The 22062-nt window shown below is 43.1% G+C and overlaps 1 protein-coding gene across 1 annotated transcript in view; it reads left to right on the top strand.

Annotated features, from left to right (window-relative positions):
- The first annotated feature begins 21547 nt into the window (after positions 1-21547).
- EPB41L3 (erythrocyte membrane protein band 4.1 like 3) overlaps positions 21548-22062 on the top strand; it is a 146018-nt gene continuing 145503 nt past the window's right edge. Inside the window, exon 1 of the mRNA XM_042797912.1 lies at positions 21548-21714. The gene's annotated coding sequence lies outside the window, so the exon portion shown is untranslated. The remainder of the gene's footprint in view (positions 21715-22062) is intronic.

Here is a 22062-nt window from a genome sequence, read left to right as displayed (position 1 = left end):
GTGCCAGCCCGTGTGCACGTAGCTGCCTCCTTGCTCTGGCACCTCACATTGAAGGCACAGCTGGGAGGTTCCCATGTTTATTATCCAACATCCAGCGCACGGTTTTGGGCAGTGCTGGGCTTGGCATGAAGAAGTGCTGATCCTCTGGTCTCAAGGTGTGTTGGGTCAACCTTGGCCGGCTGCCCACGAAGCTGCTCTCTCCCTCCCCCTCCTCTGCAGGGCAGGGAGGGATGGATTAGTGCAAAGTGTGATGAATCCAGGACATCGGTAGGTTTTGTCCTTGGTTGCATTTCTTTGATTTTCCCCACAGACCTACCAGTCATTCCCCTAACCTGATTAAAATTAAATCAGTTAGAAAGTGATCTTAATGTTAGTTCAGCTGAATAACTGAGCTGGGGCCTCAGAGTGCTTTAGTGAAGTTCATTCATAGTAATTTCTCTTTCTTCATTTTGTTTTTTTTTTTTTTTAATGGGGCTGTCCCATAATGCACCCACCTTTACTCTTTACAGAGCAGTAACCCTTCTTTGCTCAAGGTAAGAACTATCCCCAGGGGTCTTCTTTCTCCATGTGAGATCCCACACAGTGCGGACATGCTTTGAAGAAGGGAGTTTAAGTGTTAGCACTCTTTCACAGTACCTGTTGCTGATCAGGAATGGCAAGATGAGATCCTTGTAGGTGCCAGACAGAGACAGCATATACATTTGGTGTTTCTAAAATGAGAGAATATGAGTGCACAACTTAGGCTATCTGTCCTCTGATCACCTGTACACCTTCCTAACCCCCCTCCCTTACCTCCTTCATTTTCCTAGTCCACAAGACAGCTGAATGAGCAGGGAACTTTTGAGGCAGTAGAGGAAGGGAAGAAAGAGAAAAGACTTGGGTGATGTTGGGATTGATGTTACCCCTTCAGCATCTGACTGCCAAAAATAATAGCCTACACATCCCACCCCCTTCCCTTAAGATTCGTTGGGGAAAAAAAATGTCTCTCCACTTTGCTGAAGGAGAGTGTACCTTCAGCATTGACATGCAGACTTCCAGATCCTTAGGAGGGACCCTTGGCTTAGAGAGTCATGGTAGAGTGTGAACATGACAGGTGAAGGAAGAGAAAGACTGAGGTCAGGGCAAGGGGTGTATGCTGTCCCTATACAAGCACACAGACAGTTTTTAGGACATACCATGCCTTGCATGTGTATTGACATTTTCATGGAGTGTCCCAGGGGAGGTAGAGCCACAGCTGCTATGCTGGGTGAGAGCCTGTCTGGATTGCATCTGATCTGCCACCTGTTGCAAATGGGAAATTATATTGTCTGTTGTAGAACCAATGACAGCCTTCAATAGCAAGCAAATAAGCAAGGACATGGCTGTAGGTCTGCTGGCTTTATTTTGACCAACTGCAGCTCCATGAAGAGAATGCCCAGGGGAGAAGAAAGGACCTAGGCCCTGGTAAGAGACTTTTCAGTGAAATGGAATAGAAAATTCACTCTTTACCCGTACAGATAAAGAATAAGGAAGTAAATAAATTTAAAAAGGCTCTACATTCAATATTTTCTGCTAGCAAAGAGATGTATCTGAACTCCAGTTTTAGTTCAGAGGATTGCAGTTTATTTCTAGACACTGAAATTTATACAGAAACCAACAGGTTTTCCTGTCTAAATAAAGTATGGGAAAGAAAGCTGTAAGGCATACGGTAGCCTTAGAAATCTTATATGCACGTTACAGTGAAGATGGGAGAAAAACATCTACTAATGCCTAACACGTCGATGAATAATCCACTCCGTTACCATGATAGCCGCACTGGTACCTTGAAAGAAATCATGCTTGTGTGAATGTGGCATGATGAATGACAAAAATAACCTTGGATCCTCAAAGAGCTGGAGAAAGAACTAATCAATCATGTTCTGTTTCATTCTTTTTAAACAACTCTTGTTGCTGATAACAGGTAAGTAAATAGAATTTATTCTCCCAGTGGAGGAAAGCTGAATTAGCTGCCTGATGATAAGCTTCCATACTGTGAGCAAATTGACTGTTTGCAGATACATCAAGCTCGAGGGTATGTGTATGGTCAGAGGTATCCTTTCAGATGAAACAGTGCAATTGGTTTCAGAGGCTGTCCAGCTGATGATGCTCACCCAGCAGGGATTCACAGGCTGCATTTTGGTGCCTCCCTCCCTTACAGACCTGGCTTGGCAGAATCAGTGCTTTCTGTTCAGCCAGGCATTCCCTGCCTGGGAACCCAGGATAAGGCTTCACAAATGTGGGAGTCAAACCCTCCTGAGCAAGTCTAATGCTGTAGACACTGGAAAAAAACCTTCTGCAAGCTCCCATATGTGAAATTAATCTGTTTGGCCCAGGGAAACAGAGCTTGGGTGTTCACACTCAGGTGACTGATCAGCTGAGTAACTGTGAGTGAGTATGAGTGTGAGTGTGGGCTGAGGGAGTCTGTCTCAGCTCACATACTTGCCACTGGCCAGATTTGACAGTAGGTCTAAAGTTATGCATTATTCAGCTCCTGAAAGTTTCATGGAAATAAACACTAATATAGGTCAAAAGACCATATTAGTGCTTCCTCCAAGGGAAAGGCTGCTATGTAAGTACATCCCTTACTATACATATAGGCCAGATAAAATAAATAGTGCCTCGTTTGCACTGTAAAAAAAATAAAGCAGAGATGAAGCAGTTTGTAAATTCAGAAATCCCTGTAGGAACTGTCACTATAAGAATTTTATGAATGATTAGTTGCTCATCAAGTCTTTCCTCCCTTCTGCTTCTCCTCAGATAGTTCCCCTGTTAACCTACTACAGCTCAATAAATACATTTAATTACTGTGGAGCAAAATAAAATGCCTGCTACAGAAGTGTTCTTTACAAGAGCAGCAAAAATTATGAAGACTCATTGCCCTGTGTGTGGAATCAGGCAAAGGTCTTGTGGATGAAATATTACATGATCACTTAATTAAAGACTGTCTCACAGTGAGCACACGCATGGGGAATATACTGAGTTCCTGTTAATTCTGGATGCTTTTCTTAAATTCTGAGTGCTTTGTTCTGCAGCATTTTTTTTTTATTTTTTTTTTTTTTTTAGTAAGAAGGCTCATTTGCAGTTGTTCTGGAAGGCTTAATGATTTCTTAAAAAACTAGGCATGCATCATTTGAACTTTAGCAGCAGTATTGTTTATCCCCACAAGTACAGCATAAATCTTTGCTTCCTGATCTCTTTTGCTACTGGAGCAGTGGGGGGTTGTGTTAGACTGTAAACCAGCTGTTTGGAAATGAGGGAAGGTGAGATTCACACATTGTTATTGGATTTCTTAGTTATTGACTGACAACAGAAGGGTGGAGATGCTCCTGGTATCAGCCTGTCTTCTTGGAGGGCAGGAGACCCCGTGGCTACAGACCATCTCCATACTCTCTCTTTTCACTTCCCTTTGCTCTCACCCATATTATTTGGTCTTTTATCTTCATCCATCTCCACCATGCATCCCTGCATGCCACCATTTATCCCATATGCACTTATTCTGCCTCTCCAGTCCTACTCTATCCCTCTTTTCCCACCAATGGGTCCTCCCTCAGCAGTGCCACCTCCTCAGATGCACCTCCTGTCAGGCTCCTTCCAACCTTTGATCACGGGCAGGGGCTTCTGCCCCTTAAACTGTTGGGAACCCCCACACTGGGGTGATGGGCTCCCTCCTTCCAGGGCTTGCACTTGCACACAGCCACACCTGGCTGTGCAGTACTCTGGTGGCAGGCAGCACTTCAGAAGACAAGCTGCCTTCCCCAAATGTCTGGCAAGGACATCCAAACTGAAATAATTAATTTATCATGCAGGCCAGAGGAATAGTTAATGATGAACCCAGTCACCTGCCCAAAGGAGAAGAAGAGAATGATCATAATATTTCTTAAAATGGGCAGGACGGTATATTCGTTCCTCACTCCATCCACCCAACCTTTTCTGTTGAAAAAAAAAAAAACCAAAACTGTGGGGAAAAAAAATCAGCTGACAGAAGTTTTTTTTTTCACATGGATCACTTCCCTGCAGTTCCTGTAAAAGGCAGCAAAACTGACCATCAGATGGAGACTGTCAGTCTGTGGCATAGTCGGTGCCTCTCTCCATTCTGCCTGGTGTAGAAAACCTCTTACAGCAAGGGGACAAATTTATTAGATAATAATGTCAAGCGTTTACTTTGCTCCTCCTGCAATCTTTTTGTGAAGAAAATGTTTTCTACTCAACCATCCAGTGTACCTTCTAAGACATTTAGATAACCTCCCTTCCCTCAAAACCTATGGTAGGTGTCATGGCCATATTTGTAGACCAGTATTTGCAGAAGTGATGAGTTGTGGGGCTGTCTTACTAGAGGAGCTCTGAGTTTGGCTGAAAATAAGCCTTTTGTCATTCCCATCCTCACAGAGACACATAATAGTAGAGAACTGTGATCCAGAAGCTAAGCTTTCATTAAAGCCAAAATAAAGCTCATATATAAATAGAATACGAACCAGGTCATTCTTGCCAATCAGAGTTTGCAGACAGTCAGAAATAATAGCTCTGAGCAACATATAAACTGTTCTCATTCTTCTCAATGTGGTACTAACTAGGAAATCTAATTATCACAATTTAAATGTCAACATCATTAAATATTTTGCTACTGAATATTCTAACAGAAACATACAGATAATGTGCTCTTATTACATTCCCAAATCACCTCCCACATTTTTCACTGTGTGCTAGATGCACCACCTGTCCTCTGCCCAGTCACCAAAACCTCCAGATTCCTTCCCAAAATTCCCAGGCTACAATATAATTCCATATTCTCAGTCCAACAGCCTGGGACACATCTTGAAATGGAACAGTTTGGGAAAAGATAAATAAAATTTAGTACTGTAATGAAGAGCACACGGAATACTTTGTAGGCAGTAATGACCATTTAATTCAATACAATACTAATTTTAACTTTCATTTTTATATTCAGCTTGATACAATAAGATGTTTATGATTGCATTTATCAGGATCTGCCATAGTATAGAAACTATTCATAGCATGGAAACTGCCATAGACAGTTTCATTCCAGTTTATTGAGGAGCTGGTAACAAAGATATTGGCTAGAAAGATAATGCAACACATAAAGGTAAATATTTCTCTGAAAAATAGTAGAGTCACTGCTGGTTCCTCAGTACAAGCACCTTTCACTGATTATCACATATGTTGTGCCAGAGGCCATATTCCACCTTGAGCAAATGGCTGCTAAAAACTAGCAAATAAACTCCTGATTTTCAGTTGAAGCTAAGAAGCTTTGCTTGAAACACTTGAATCAATTTGTTGTTTCAAATGAAAATTGAACTTTCAGACTTACTCGTGATCAGTGGCAATAATAAACTACATCCTTTCAGTTACTTATATACAAATTGAAAATTGCATTGGATAATCTCCCAGAAGGCAATCTGACATGGAGGACTGTAGTAAGCAAAGACCTGCTATGTCTTTTTATTCTTGATGACAGTTGTTGTCCATAGGCTAAAGCAGAGATATGAAGAAAATCTGAAGAATAAGAAGGTGTATTACTATGATTATGCAACTGAAGTAAAGGCAAGCTTGAGAGCAGGAGAGATGGGCAGCTAGAGAACAGACTAACAAGCGGAAGGCCTGAGGTCCATCAAAAAATTAGCAGAAGTTAACAGATGACTGGAAACGCCACCAGAAATGTTGTGGTTAGGGGGATAGGAAGAGTAGGAATATGTGGTAAAGATACACGGCATGAACAGAGTTAATGGAGCTGGCAATGACATAGACCATATGTGCTCATTGTGTGGACAAAAATAATGATCACAAAATGCACTCTATGCATGAAAAAAATGAGAGAGCAAGTATGAGAGACAGGTTTATGTAAAAGTGCCATAATATAGCTCTGAGCTGCTGAATAGTTGGATTCCTCTGCAAACCCTGGGGTTGGTAATGCACAATGATGGGCTTCCTGTCTACTGTAGTGCCTGGAGGGTGGCCCATGCACGGCAGCTTCTGTGCCAAAGCAAGTCTTGAAGCTGAGGCAGGCTGAGCTCCCAAACAGCTCCTGAACATGCCTGTGCCCAGTGGGCGAATGTCTCCAGCCATGCCACTAGTGGACCTCAGCCCCAGGCACCTTTGATGCTAAATATAATATTGGTCAATAGTATAGGCAGACCTAGAAGGAGCAGCCAAGGTTATGTGAGGAAGGGCACAGATACTTAACTTCAGATGCTGGCAGAAGAAGGTGCCCGGATTAAAAACTGCAACCCTACGAATCTGCAAACAGGATGCCCATCCCCATGGGACCACCAGCAGCTGGCTGCAGGGAGCATGCATTGCAAGCCATCACTTCTCTGAATGCCTAAAATAACAAGTCCATAAAATAACAAAATATTTTATATAATTTATCTTTAAAAATCATAGGTTTAAAGTAAGACTAGGAGCTACAGTCCTGAGGAGAAATTGAAGAGAAATACATCTGAATTGCTGATGGCAAAACATATTTGATGTGAATGTCACCGGGCATGAGCCAGATATGGGGACAGTTGATGACACTTTCAGATTTATTCTCCAGTGTCTCTTGAATCAGTAGGTGTACAAACATCTGCCCCAGGAACTACAGTAATGGTGCAAACTGAACAGCCAGGTCTCCAAACTATTGCTTTCTTTCGAGACCCCATGTTATGAAAAATATCTTCCTGATGATGTCATCATGGATGGGAAGATAAAAGACAATTTTTTATGTCGAGGCAGAAGTACTTACCACAGTGTGTTTCTCCCTTAGATAATATCACTGCTGTCAAAATCGAATTGAACGCTTTGTTGTTTCAAATCAGGAAATACAAGTTTCTTCTCAGAATCATCTCTAGGTGAGATTGAAATTCAGATTGCACTTCCCTTTAAAATGGAGGCCAGTACAGCCTGTGTAGTTGTGCCAAACTTTTCCAGCTTGTCAATTTGCTTGAAATAGGGAAAGCATAGTTTGGGCAAGTACCTGCTGTGCACTTAAAATAGATCTTAGTTGTGCTTTTGGAAATAACTAATCAATGAGCACTTTAATATAGAGACTTTATTTCCCATCAGTGTCATCCCTCCATATAACTGGCATATTGCACTTCAAAAATTCTCTCATTAGGTACTCCACAGAGGCCCTTTATTCACTCAGGCTTATCTGCTCAACACATCCTTTTCTGATCTTAGTGTCTCTTAACCAAAAAGTATATCATGGGCTGCTGGTTGTTTTGGACTACATCCAAGGACTAATTGATAGCTCTTTGGATGCAGCTTTGCCATCACTTTTGGAATGATAAACCAGTGGGAAAAAAAAAAAAAAAAAAAAAAAAAAAAAAAGATTGATAGCCAGGCCACAGAGACCAAAGACTCTGAAGTTTGTCGGCTCGGTGAGGAACCACATAAGAACAATTCAGATGGGAACCACATCGGGTTTATAATGGCATTTTGTTCTTGCTCTGTCTTCTCATCTCTTTCCAGTCTGCTAGTGCTCAGAGCGGAGAGCGTGTGTGGTCTCACTGCAGCCATACAGAAGGAGAGAATTAGTGGTCTCCTCCATGACTTGATTAAGGAAAACAGGCTTGTAAAATAAATACAAATTTACTGGGATATGAACATTGTCACTGGAAATGAAAATGAACTTCTAATTTTAAAGCAGTATTTAAAAATCTACCTACCCATAGAGGAAAAAAAATAGAAAAATAACCAGACATTCTGTAGAGGGTCAGATCTGGTTTGCTTCAGTCTCTTAGACCTCTCTGGGGAAGAAAAGTCTCCGGAGGTGAGGAGAATCTTAGCTCCCAAAGCAAGTTTGTGGCAGGGTCTGGAGCTGATCTGTGAGCCTCACAGGATGGTGCTGGCTGGGAGTACAGAATTTCCAAGTAAGCAATGCTTTATTGTGTGCCATGCTGTAAATACTTTTGCTGTTCTGATCTTACCAGGCTGTGAACTATTCTCTTTTTTACTCCCAGGGGATCTCACAAAGGAGAATTATAAACAAACAAACAAAACCCCTCTCTTTGTTCCTGTGTCCTCTGACTCTTCAGTGAAGTTCTCCTCCTATGACTAGGAGGCCTGAACTGAAGCTGAATGGGTAAGATGAGCTGCATAAATACATTTTGATGAGCTGGGATCTCAGGAGTCCTCAGCAGTAGAAAGTGCATTGCTATAGATCCACTGAAGCATTTAAAAACTATGTCCAAGGCTCTCAGTACTGGTGATATTTGACCTACAATAAAAGTAATTTATTTGGCACCTTCCCTTCCAGAAAGAAAACAAGCTAATGGCTTATTATTTGATAAGTGATTTCAATGGAAACATTTCTCATTCTTGAATAATGTTTTCATCCATAAAAGGAGTATTAAATCAGTGGTAGAGGTCTTTGTTAAAGTGAAAAAAGGGTTTGGAGACTCTGAAAAGTCCTTTGCTTAGCTCAAATAGTTTGTATAAGCAATATGATGATGTTTCCACTTTGAAAACTATTTTCTTTGAAACTATTTGAGAAAGTTTTAACCAAGGAAGTATCTGTTGCCTAGTATAGCTTTTGCTCTAATACAGTGTTTCTTTCTGCAAAGGGTCTATTAATCAAAACACAGAATGAATGTGCTTTTTCTTCCACCTGTGCATGTTATTGTAATTTTACTTTGTTCAGCAACTTTAAAAGAGATTATTTTTGCTTAATTTTCTTTCTTTCCAAGTGAATAAACATATAGATAAATATATAATACCAAATAAATACTTTTTAAAAATTGCTTAGTTGTAGAAACTAGAGGAATCAGGATGGTTACTGCATCATTTATTTTGCAAGGAGCAAAAAATACTGGCCAGAAAGTAGCTGAGTCATATTTACCTCTCTTAGGTGGCAGCCTGGAAGCTGAAACCACTCAGAGATAATTGTAGGGAGCAGTAGATTTATTCCCAGGCCAAGAGGTCTCTGCAGTGCAAAGGGACCATTTGCAAGAGTTCAACTGATTGAGGTAGACTTAGGTAAAAGGAAAGGCAAATAATGACGGGAAAGATGAGGGGTTTCAATAGCTGTTGATTAGACTTTGTAGAAAGTTTGGTCCTCAAAAACATTGTGCTTGTGTTTACCAGCAGTACAAATACAATTTTCACTGGTGGAAATTTTTATGGAAACATCATTCTTAAATAAATATTGCAAAATATTCATAGAAAGCCATTTTGGAAAAAAAACCCACAAAACAAAACAAAACCACAACAAAACAATACCATTTGTATCAGCTAAGGAACAGAAACCTATCAAGTACCTCACAGCATTTGCCTAAACCACTAGTAAAGAGAATTCAGTTGTATTTTCTTCATTTAATTAATTCACTTTTATTTCATAACTGATGTTATTTTATTATCATTTTTACAAGGTGGCATTTATATAGACTAATGAGAATGGCTCTATTTCTATTCAGAAAGAAATATTAAGATAAGAACTAACCACAGGAGTCATCACCATCTTGGTAAGTCTTACTCAGATGCGCTGTTTGCTTATTAACCAGAGAAGATAGAGTTTTCCATTTTGCTGGAAGCACGCACAGTGTTTGGAAACATTCCTTATGTCTTTATGTCAGAAATGCCGATGTGGGAACCTAGAAACATTTCACCCATGCAGGAGACGGTCTAAAGTCTGAAGTCTGCAGGATGCATTTGGTTGTGCCGAGCAGTTCCTGCAACTTTTAAATCCTAAAGGCTTATTGTCTAAAGCAAACTGGAGATGTCCAAACCCAGATCTCACAGCCTGGAGGTTTTAGAGTTTTCCACAGGATTAATTATTTATTGGGACCTTGCTTGGGCCTGGGGTAGAGTGAGGGAAATTGCATTTGAGCCTGACAGCATGATATCCACCCCTCTCAAATCTGAGCTTGTCCATCAGTATCCGTATCAGTTGCATCAGCCAGTCACAGACTGGAACAAAATTTGAAATATACTTCAAGAGCAATTGCTGATGGTTTCCTGCCTATAAGCAAGATAAAACAGATTATATCTACAATCCCAAGACACTTTTTTTCATTCTGGAATGGTAAGGTTTTCTAGACCAAAATACAGTTAAATTGAGGAGTAGATAAAAATGGATAGTAAACTATCCTGGTTTATCATATTGTCTTTTGATAGCATTTGCAGTAGTTATGTTTGTGGAACTGAGGTTATAAATCTAGGATTTTAATTATATAATTCTGAAGTTAAGAATATTGAGTTTTTTCTGTCAAATCTTTAATTCTGAGTTGTTCCTCCCCTGTTAATAGATGGAATGATTTTGCCAATGAATGCTATTGATTTTTCTTTTTTTTTTTCATCTCGGAGTTCAGTCAAAAGTATTTTCATTTTTCAGAAAAAGCATTTCTGCAACAACAAAATTTGTTTGAGAGTTGAACTTTTATTGTTACTTCTACTGCAACATCCTTGTTACTTCATGGTAAAGTTATTTCATAGGATTTACTCTGTATAGTAACTTGCTTTACAAGGGATAATGAGGGAAGGAATTATGCAATTCCTAAAAACATCTGTTATCAATGTAAAATGATTTAATCCAATATAAATTAAAAGTTTCCATGTAAGACTTGGGAAAAGTTATCCTGTTGAGGATGGAACAACCCATAGTATCACAAATTCATCTTCAGTGTGAGGAAAAGTTGCTCGTCACCATCCTGCTGACTGAACTGTCTCTCAGCCTTTATCTTTCATCACAGTAACCTTTAGTAGTCAATATCCATTAGCCATTTTCTTTCTGTCTTATTATAAATCTGAATTAAAATATCAAATCCTGCTCCAGTAACCTGCTTTATTAGCTTTATTATAGGCATGAAATTTAGTCAATAATGTTCTAATTCAGGGGAGCACTTAATGGTTATGTTTAAAAGTAATTTTGTTCTTTTAGATGCTTTACTGAGCAAGGTGCCCGAGGAATAAAACCACATACAATGTTATCGAAAGAGTATAAAACATATTAAAACCAGGTTTGTAAATAACGTAAAAATTTGAAAGTTTCTCTTATCAAGCTAAAAGGTCACAATATAAATGCTAAGTGACAAGTCTGACTGTAATACTAATTTTGAAGGAACAGTATGTCTTCTGAACTACCACAACCACAGGCATATCAGAGAAATGGTAACACATAAAATACATGGTTGACCTTCTTCCCAAACTGCTGATCACACTTTTAAGGCTTTCTATTCTTCTGTACATGTGTCAGGCTCTGCTCTCTTCCACGGCTGATCAGGGAGGCCCCACCAAGATCAGTGCTGTACACCCTTTCACACTACCCACGATTAGTAAATGGTGTGTATGGCACGTTATGGGCAGCTGTGGCTGAAACCAGCTTGGAAAGATTTTTAGCACAAAAGTATATTTGTGAAAAATAGACTGACAAAACAAGTCTTAACCACTACAAGCAAGACAGCCTGCTAGATTACGTTTGTAAAGTATAGTGTAGTGGGACAAAATGCCATAAATAATTCATAGAAAAAGTTACAGGTTTCACAAAAATATCACATACATGGAAATGTATATTCATTCCTAATCATTAAGGACTTTATATATTCTTTAGTTTTTATACAAGTAACACACTGAAGTCAGAAGACATACGACCCTTCCAGAATTGTTAATATCCCAGGACAGAATCCTGTTGAACTTTATGTGCTCTTTTCAGTTACCTCGCTGAAGTGATGACCGTAAGTGGTAACCATTCAGTCTCGCTCATAAAAAGCACACTAATTACAGGTAGGGTTTTGTTTTGTGGTTAGATTTTTTTTTTTTTTTTAACACCTAGTATCCACATTAATATTCATGCTACAAATCACATGTGAAGCTGATAGCATTCTTCTGTTGGTCCAGGTTTCAAAATCAGACAAGCTGTATCCTTTGATAATCGATTCACTGTCTTTCCAGCAACATTTGAAAATTTATGGCCTCAGTTATGAAAAGCGTTTTTCCTCCACTCATATGATTAAGAAAGATGCTACTGGTGTCAAAGAACTGTACTTAGATATATCTATTTTGCTGCTTCTGCAGTTGCATGCATTTGATTTTAGTGTGTGAAATTAATAAGTTGTATAAAAGTAGTCAAATATGTCAACATATTTGTAGTTATTGAGCCTAATTGATACTATTCTGTATTTCTTAATGCATTACCTATTGTTTGCAGGGTCTACTTCAACCCTCAACATATTTGAAATATTTTGTTTCTTAAGTAGGACCCTCATGAATGTTAATAATCTCTTTCTTTCTATAATAAGTAAGAAGACTATTTGAGGTCCTGTTTTAATCATTAGTTTTGATCCCTCTATTTAAAATTGAAAATTAAATTTAAAAAAAAAGATTCTACATTGATATTCACCTGAGACAAACATTATCTCACTAAGGAATTATTATCTTCTGTCTTTCAGTCACCACTGTGAAGGAGTTGGACTAATTTTATGAATTTTTTTAACAATTCATGTACCACTTGCTTTTGTGAAAACTTTTGCAGCTGTCACACTGTTTAACCCTTCCTCTCTAGAAATTTAAATCTGTGGGCTAATCAGGGAGAATAGCATGGTCTGAAAATATGTGTAAGTCCACTAGACAGTCCTACTTCAATATTTTTTAATATAGCATGCCCTGCAGATTATTGATCTTAAATATGTGCAGTGGCCCTTTTATAATCAATCCATGATCCATGCTGTAAAATCATATACAGTAACCTAAAGGGTTGTAATAGTAACTGTCACGGTGACTGTAAATGTCATAGAGGAATGACATAGTCAAAATATAAAGGCTGTCAGGGAGCACCTTTACAAATTTTCTAATCCTCAGAATGTTTCCACTCACTTGTCATCTTTATTTTCTCCACTATAGAAGCCTAATCTTTAAAAGAAAATACTGAAAAGGCAGCTACACAAGCACGTCCTGCTATATGTCTTCTTAGGCTTGTGGCAGCTCACACAGAAATCAAGCCAGCCTCACCTACAGCTGGACCTGAATCTCCGTGTCCATCCTAGCCCACCCATGTCAGCCGATGCAGTGCCTGTCTGGCTGGAGGCAGGACTGGGCTGTCCTCTGAGGACTCTCCAGCTGGAGAGATGTGTCCAGGGACTGCAAGAGAGAGAGCACAGGCTGAGCAGAGTGGGGCAAGCCCCATAAATCACAGCACCTGTCTTGGCACCAGCTCTGGTTCCCAGCCCGTCTACCCAAACTGGGACAAATGAGTCCCAAAGCAGCCCGGGCAGTGGACATTTCCAGCAGCAGTGTGTACAAGCCCTCCCAGCTGGGAGTTCATCCTGCACCATGCAAGGCTAAAAGCAGTCACTGGCCTCCCAGCCCAGCTCCTTCATGGTAAATCCACCCCGGGACAAGGAGCTGGAGGTCCTCCACCACGGTTCGAGCTCCCGCTGCTGCATAGGGCTAAACCACAGGTACAGCTGAGATAGCAAAGTGCAATTATAAGCCCCCACTACCACACATTAAAAAAAAAAAAAAAAAAAAAACCAAACCCAAACAAACAGAAAAAGAAGTAAGACAAGAGAGAAGTCAAAAGCAAGGGAAACTGCAACTTGCAAATATTTATAAGATTATAATCTGTAGGATCATCCCAAACTCAGGGGGATCTGAATCCTTCTCTCCTCCCCTCTCCCTACGTTATCAAGGCTTACCTCCCACCTCCGAGGGCGACACATACTTCCAAACTCACCTTGCCACAAGCTTTCCTCCGCTTCCACAAATCGAATGCATGAGAAGACAAAAATGGGGGAGCTGCCATGTTGTGCTTTGGGTATCTGAGTCCTTCGCATTGTAACAGGGTAGTGAGAGGCAGGGACCAATAGGGAATATACCAAATAAATATTGCAAATAAATATTCATCTGTCTTTAACTATGAAGCACCTGTTTGTTCAGAGGATTAAGGCATACATTTCTGTCCCTCTGAGTGGTTAGACTTCTTCTGTGAGCACTGGCAGAGAAATGCAGGCTAGAATTTTCACCTTCAAATTGGAGCTATTTTCGTTGTATCCATGAAAAAGCCCTGATTACAAACAAACAGCTCAAACTACAGAATCTCAATTTCCACTGTCAAATTAAAAAAAGTTCTGTCAGACATGACAAAAAGCATTTTCTGTGGGCTTCATGAACATGTTCATGAGGGAGGATGGCTTTTCAACAAACTGAAAAGGGATATATTTAAGGCAAATGTAATAAAGCTTTGCTGCTCTGGTACTATGTAGCATCCTGAAGGGATTTATCATGTCATTGGAGTAAAGAGCATTGCTTCTCTTGAAGCATTTCCACAGACAGCCCCAGGAAATCAAGCTGCGACACACATCTGGATAGCTCTGTGCACAAATGGCACTGCATTTAGAGATGAGAAGTTGGCAAGAGAAAAGCAGTAGTCCGTGCACTATTACTCATTTCTGCAAATTCGCAGATCAGCAAGAACCACAAGTAGACTGAACAGCTAAAGTCAGGTAAGACTTTTTTTTGTCAAGTGGGATTCTTTTTCATGCCACAAACCATCCAGACATAAAACCTTACCTGGAGACCTATCCAAAGGACAGTTGACTAATATTTTACCATTTATAAAAAGCTGTCAAATCACAAATCTTCAAAAAGCATAGAGGGAAATATGAAACACTAGTAGCATGGCATGATCCACTGTTTGCCCTAAAATAACAGGTGTGGAAGATTAATACATTCAGAGAAATCAGAACAGCTTAAGAAATTCATCAGGCTGGAAGTATTTAAGCAGCTGAAAGAGTTATTCATACAAATTAGATGTTGCTTTACTGTTTATCCCTAAAGGAAGAAAGGTTTCATAACTTTGTGGGAGAAGCTGTATAGCTTCGAGGCTGTAATACACATCTTTTTCAGACTGTTTTGTGAGAAGAGTTCTAATTGATAGTGGGATGGGACTCTAGCCGGCTTTATGGGAGGCTGATTTAAGCGATGCAGGCTATATGATGTTGTCGTTAGATAAGGCTGCTCCTTGCAGGAAGCCAAAGTTCACAGAGTTCTAGGGTCACTTTAACTTGAAATTGTTTTTACGAGTTGAATAAATTGTTTGTTAAAATAGAATTATTTTTTTCTGCCGAAACACAGGAGGACCATACAGTTAGAAGTTTTCTTCTTGTTTGTGAGATCTTTTTCTGAGCTTTTCAGGGTTGGAAAGAAAAAAAGTCATTTATTCTTGGCTACCTTTCTGGGGCCACACACACACACTCTGCCTGTCCAGCTGCCTGCTCACTTCTTTCCACCCACAATCTAATGCAGAGCTTCAACTGAATCAATGCTCCATTTCCTGGTTTTGCAACTAGTTTCCAGTGAAACCCCTGCAGCCACATGGCCAAGCTTCCAATTCAGCCTTACTATATTGTGTTGCACCTTGGGCGGTGGCTCGTCTTGTTTCAATTATCACTAAACAAATGGGGCTTCAATTTCTCTTTCATTTCCTTTCAAAGAAAGACGATCAGCATGGCTTTCCACTTCAGTGTGGTCTGTGATTGTCCAGACTTCACACTTGCAGACAGCCACCAGTCCTGTCCAACAACACAATATGCCTCTTGCATATTCAGGTCAACCAGAGCAAGGACAGATGTTTCTCTGGTTTTATTGCACTTTCAGCCTGGACTGATGAGACGCTAAAGGGCAAAATGGCCAGTCTGTGATACTGCCATCTCCTTCATCTTGACATAGCTTTCTGATTGGAAAATGTCTAATTTGTTTTAATTTGAAGCAAGGGAGGGTACGTGTTCCATCCCAAACTTTGGACAGAAATACTTTAATTTCAAACTAAAGAGTGTACCTAGTTTGCATCACTAATTGGGAGATCCATGCGGATTTATTTAATCTTTCAGATTAACACAGACATAAATTTGATGTCAATGGACGAAGAAATGTTCTTTATTTTACAAGCGTAATATGGTTTTAATATGCTGGTATGTTCTTAATTATGCAAAACATATTTTCTTTCATCAAAGTCAGAAAACGGAATCTCAGTGGAGCATTTTGCTGTTTTCTCACCGAGAAGTAGGAAGAGTGCTGCTCTGTCAGGTATCTGAATTAGTCACAGAATCACAGTGTGGCTGGGGTTGGAAGGGGCCTCTGGAGGTCATCTTGTCCAACCCCCCGGCTCAGGCAGGGCCACCTACAGCAGGTTGCCCAGGGCCGTGTCCAGACGGATTTTAAGTACACCCAAGGAGGGAGACTCCACAACCGCTCTGGGCAACCTGTGCCAGTGCTTGAGTGCCATCACCGTAAAAAGTGGGGGGGGTTGTGTTCAGATGGAATTTCTTGTGTTTTAATGTGTACACATTGCCTCTAGTCCTGGCACTGGGCACTACTGAAAAGATCCTGGTTCCCTCATCTTTGTTCCCTCCCATCAGAAGCAGCGGGGAAGGATCTCCACCTTCGACCTGCTGACAACATTCCCAACGCAGCCCAGGATACCACTGGCTGTATTTGAGCAAAGGCACACTGCTGGCTGACAGGCAGCTCCTTGTACATCAGGACCTCTGGGTCTTTCTCTGCAGAGCTGATTTGCAGCTGATCAGCTCCCAGCTTGTACTGGTGCCTGGGGTTGTTCCTTTCCAGTTACAGGAACTCACATTTTTCTTTACTGAACTACATGAGATTCTTTATCTGTCTATTCGTCCAGCCTATTGAGGTCTCTCTAGATGGCAGCACAACCTTCCAGTGTATCCACCACTCCTCCCAATTTTGTCTCATCTGCAAACTTGCTGAGGGTACACTCTGTCCCACCATTTAGATCATTAATGAAGATATTACACAGTATTGGCCCCAAAGTTGAGCCCTTGGGTACACCTCTAGTGACCTTCCCCAACTAGACCTTGTACCATTGACCACAGCCCTCTGGACCAGGTCATTCGGACAGTTTTCAGTCCACCTCACTGTCCACTTTTCTAACCCATACATCATCAGCTTATCCATAAGGGCCTTATAGGAAACCATATCAAATGCCTTACTAAAGTCAAGGTCTCACTCTCGCCTCATCCACCAAGCTAGTCACCTCAGTGTAGAGGGCTGTCAGTCCACTTAAAATGTCAGCTATTGTATTTCTTGATATTCTTTTAAAGGGTTGAGCTATGAAGGCTGCAAAAGCAGCATTTTGTATGATAAGATCCTAATTCACAGTAATTTATTTAAAGTCTTTTCTGTTCAATTTGATAGGTATGCACTACAGATTGTTATTCTGAAATTCACTGAAATTACTCACTAAATAAGGAGACAATAAATAAGGAAAGCTCAGGTGACAGCAATGGGTTTGTTATTTGCATTTTTTTTAACAAAAAAAATGACATTTTCTTATCAACAGTGAAAAATTGCTGTTGTGACATGGGGAAAGAATGATGCTAAAGTAAATTTATTTCACTGAATGAAAATATGGTGCGGGATGAATTTAAAATATTAGATGGCATGATGTGGACATGTAATTACAGTCATAGCTAGCTATAAATGACCAGTTAGATCATCTGGTCAAGTCCCCTGTCAATGTTAAATTGAATTTTGGATGCATTTTGAATTGGTTTAGGCAGCCTGGGCACTTTCAGTAAATGTGATAAACATATTTTTAAATAAAAGTAATTCTGTGGTGTCTCAGAAGTCTGGAGAGAGAGAGAGCAGTATCATATCAAACTACTCAGTGTTGATACTTCAGGTTAGTCTCATTTCAGCTTTACAATAAAAAGCTGTCAAGCTTTAAAGGAGGCCTCACTGCACAAAAAAAATCAATGATAAAGTGCACATTGATTTCAATAAATCTGTTTCAATCCCGAACCCATGTATTTGCTGGGGCAGGGATGCTGATTTTTTCTGTCTTTTTGTCTTTTAAACATCGTGTGTGCTGATGCTGGTATAAAAATAAAGCTGTGGAGAGCTGTAATCTCAGATAATAATGGTCTCCAATTTGAAGGCAATCCTCAGGGACTGGCAAATTACAACAAACACTGCCCTGGTCCCTCTGACAAACCCCATCGATTTAAAATGACCAGGCATGGGCGAAGCTGCTTCTGTGGTGTATAGTTTCATTTACTGGAAACGGAGCACTTAAACAAGTGATCTTGGTTTTTGCTGTAAGCAGTGAAGTTGTTAGACCAGAAAACTTTTCAGGAATTGATTTGCACAGAACGGGAGCGAGGATCCGTGCTGTGGTGGAAGGTCTGCGGGATGCCCTTGGGGGGCAGAGGATGACAGGAGCCGGCATTGCCAGCCTGTGCTAGCGATAGCAGGGCTGCAGAGACCTCTCAGAAAGGCCTTCCCTCAGAGAAAAGGCCGTCTTCATAGCATATTACCATAGTATTTATTACTCCTTTTATGTGAACCCAAATTTGATTGTAAATCTGCACCTCTATCTGACCTCATCCTCAGAGCATGGAGCTCAAGAGGGGCTGGGCTCCTCCTTTGGGGTCTGAAGAGCCGTGACTGCCAGGCGCTCCTCTCCCACCACTCGGTCTCCTGGCAGTGTGTTAATAAGCAGTGGCAGATGAAGCATTATTAATTACGTTCATTAAAGTAAAAAACCCACCACTGCCACACAAATAATATGGAGGGACCATAAAAGTTTGGATATATGAGGCCAGCCCACACTAGGAAGTACTGATATGTGTGGAAATAATGATGCTCTCTGGTGTAAATGGCTCTTTAGAGTGATGCTGTAAATACTTCCCCTCGTTCATCACCCCTTGCTCACAGGCTCTGTGCTCTCCCGAGCCAGCCCCCTGGGGCTTCCGTGTTCACATCACGGTCAGAGACGAATGTCCTCTCTGTCGGAAGGTTTCAACTTTATATCACCTATTACCACATGTTGTCATGCCAGGTTACCATAAATCAGATTAACGTTCTTCTAATGCAGCCTCTGCAAGGGATCCTTAGCAGGGGAATTTCAGACAGGGGTGCTTAGGACGGTACTTTTAGTAAGGAGAGACTCCTATACAATGTGCTAAAAGCATTAACCACAATATAAGCACAAAAAATGCCTCAGAGCTGTTACAGACTATTAAGTAAATACATAACGAACATATGTAAGCCACCTCCCAAAATGTGGCTTTGGAAATATGAGCAGAAAGTACCGGAGGAGGGTCAGCGTGATTTATTTCTGTTTTACCTGCCCCAGAACACTCTCATTTCCTGATGAACACAATGACTTGGCACAACTTGAAGCCCAGCAAGTCAGATTTCTCTCAGCAGACATCCTGATCACTCCGATGGATATTTTAGGAACTCGCCATTAGTTCCTTTAATTAATGCCTCCCCGACAGGGACTGGCGCGGCCTTTTCCCACATCAGCGGAACAAAATATGCTTCAGCCATTTTGTCCATTAAAGTGGGGCTGGGTGATTGCTTCCGAATTGCCTGAAGCCAGTTCCCCTAAAGCCCCAGGTAACTGCTGATGTCCACAGGAGAGCATCCACTTTCCGGGGAGCCTTCCCATCCCTAACACTCATTTTATAGTGCTTTTTCTACACCCTTGTTTTTTTCGCAGAGCTGAGAGGTAAGAAACCCCTTATACCGTGGGATGCACCATCAGTCCTTTCCACGAGAGCCAGTGGAAATGTGCGTGGCGTGACCAAAGCCATTTTCGTGCTCGCAGCTTCACTCCTCGCCTCGCAGCCCGGCTCTAGCTGGGAAGCCCAGCCTGGCTGTCCCCAGCCGGAGCTGTGTCCCCACTGTGACAACGCTGGCTCTCGGCTGGTGGACGCCTGCCGATGTGCTGGCCAGGGCCAGGTCCCAGCTCTCTCACCTCGTCCTGTGCTTACACCTGGGACTTAGGTTTGCATGAACATTTTGCCAAATAGCAGAAAAATCAAGTCAGGATATTTAACTAATTTTTGCCTCTGCCTCTTTGAGCCCATCACGTCATGCATATCGATTTGCAAAGCTATAAAAGTCAATAGCTGTACATAGCTCCCCAGCTAAAAAAAAAAAAAAATAAAAATGCAGGCGGCCAGGAAACTTGCTTGCCACACAACTCCCTTCAATAGCAAGATGTTCCTGCTGAGCCGACCTAAGCATAACTTATCACAGAAAATTATCTCGCACGCTGAACAAAAATTTCCTCATTGGAACTTCAACCTTTGCCACTGGCGGCTGGCACCCCGCGCCCCCCTCACAAGGAGGTCTCCCCCCACAGGTATCCTTTGAACTCTTGAGACTGCGTGTGGTGGATTTCAGCAATAATTTGCACAGCGGGCAAACTTCAGGCAGAGGTGCCAGCAGGCGCTGCTGGCCGAGGTCCAGGGGATGCCGCAGCCCTTCCTACCGCAGCCTTGCGCCTCGGCGTTTGGGAGGGAGCACCCCCGTCCCTGCCACCTGGCCCCGGGAAGGGACACGGCCTTCCCCGCCGCCGGGCAGAGGGATTTGCTGGGAGTTAAGCGCCAGCGCTGCGTAGCCGGCAGGCTTTCTAAATGCAGCGATTCTGGCTGCCTCCCACGGGGGATAAGTCGGCCTCATCGTGACTTACAGACCTTGGCAGGATCAGGTATAATCTCGGCGTTAATGACTTAGCCATGACAGCCAAGGCACTGGCCTGGGAGCACTCTTCTCATCGTCTGGTGGGAGATCTCATAACCACTTTGCCCAAGACAAGTCAGCCCTGAGTGGTTCTGGTTCTTCCTCGGTGTGCTTTTTTCCAGGAAATTTCTCCCTTCTCTGCGGGTATACCCATCACTTCCAAACGTGGCTGAGGATTTCTGATCCCAGGACAATTGTGTTCCCAGAGCTGCAACCTCACATCTCCAGAGGTTCAGGGTGGTGGCCCCCAAATCCAAATGGGGATTCTCACTACCTGGAAACTCGTCTTTTCACACTCCCACCAGTGCAGCTGTATGCTCGGTTCTGTCCCACACCTCTTATACGCTGTCCTCCTCTGTGTGCACTTGTGTGTGTCCTCTGTGTGCACTCTGAGTGCACTTGTGCGAGGGCTACCTACAATTTAAACAAAAAAAAAAAAGCAGGAAATTGCTATGGGCTGTCAAGGGAAAGAGGCAGAAAGGATGGGGTGCCTGGGTTTTCTGGCAGGCAGTATTGCTCAGGAAGTCCTCAGGCTGCTCACCCAGCCCTGTCCCTTGGCTGTTGTAAAGAAGTTTGTGGCTTCCGTGGGTCTGTCACGGAGCACTCACCCAGTGACACCCTGCGTGGGCTACTGCTGCCTCATCAGGGCATTAACGACCAGGTTCAACTAGTCCGGACCGGGCGGCAGCGCCTGCACCAGAGCCTCCCAGTGCCGGCTGTGGCAACGGGCGCCTCGTACGCTTAATGCCACGAAACGACGGCACAAAGTAACGTCACGAGACTGCTTTTATTATTTTCCCCCTTTTTTTATTCCCGCAAGAAAAAAAAAAAAAAAAAAAAAAGGCCCGTGGCGGGGGGGTGGCAGGAGGACCCGATGCCCCGCACGGCTCCTGCTCCTCACCTGCTCCCGACCGCCAGCTCCGCGGCCCCCGCCGCCCCCCGGCCGCCCCCGCGGGGCTCCGGGCGGGCGGGGGCGGGGCGGCGGTGGCGGCGGGGCCAATCGGGAGCCGGGGGGGGCGGGCCGAGCCGAGCCGAGCCGAGCCGAGCCGAGCCGAGCCGGCTGCCGGAGTCTGCCGGGCGCTGCAGGTGGGAGCCCGGCTCCGCGGAACTTCGGCGGGCCGGGGCGCTCCGCGGGGAGCGGGGGGAGGCGCCTCCCGCAGCGGCGGCGGAAAACACCTCCCGGGGCAGGCTCAGGCTCAGGCTCAGGTGAGGAGCCGCCGGTCCCCTCTCCCCTCGCTTCCCCCGGGCCGCCCTCGCCGCCGCGGAGCACGGGTCGAGATGCGCAGCGGGACCGCCGGGCTGTCCTTGGCTTGAGGTCAACGGGGAAGGCCGAGGGGCGTGCGCTGCCCCGGCCGCCCCCGCGGGGCACCGCGCCGCTCCGCGGGGAAGCCGGGCGGGAGGCCGCGGCTCTGCGGCTCGGGGTTGTCTCTCCGCGGTTTTGCCCTGGGGGGGGTTGGGGTGTCCCGTCCGCCCCCCCCGCCCCCCCTTTACCCCTTCTCTGTGGGTCGTTTCGGGGTGCCCTCGGGCAGGGCTCCTCGCCCCCGCTCCGGCGGC

The sequence above is a fragment of the Tyto alba genome, unplaced genomic scaffold (genome assembly GCF_018691265.1).
Source record: "Tyto alba isolate M040663 unplaced genomic scaffold, T.alba_DEE_v4.0 Super-Scaffold_27, whole genome shotgun sequence".
Classification (NCBI taxonomy): Eukaryota; Metazoa; Chordata; class Aves; order Strigiformes; family Tytonidae; genus Tyto; species Tyto alba.
This window is presented reverse-complemented; position numbering and strand designations above follow the sequence as displayed.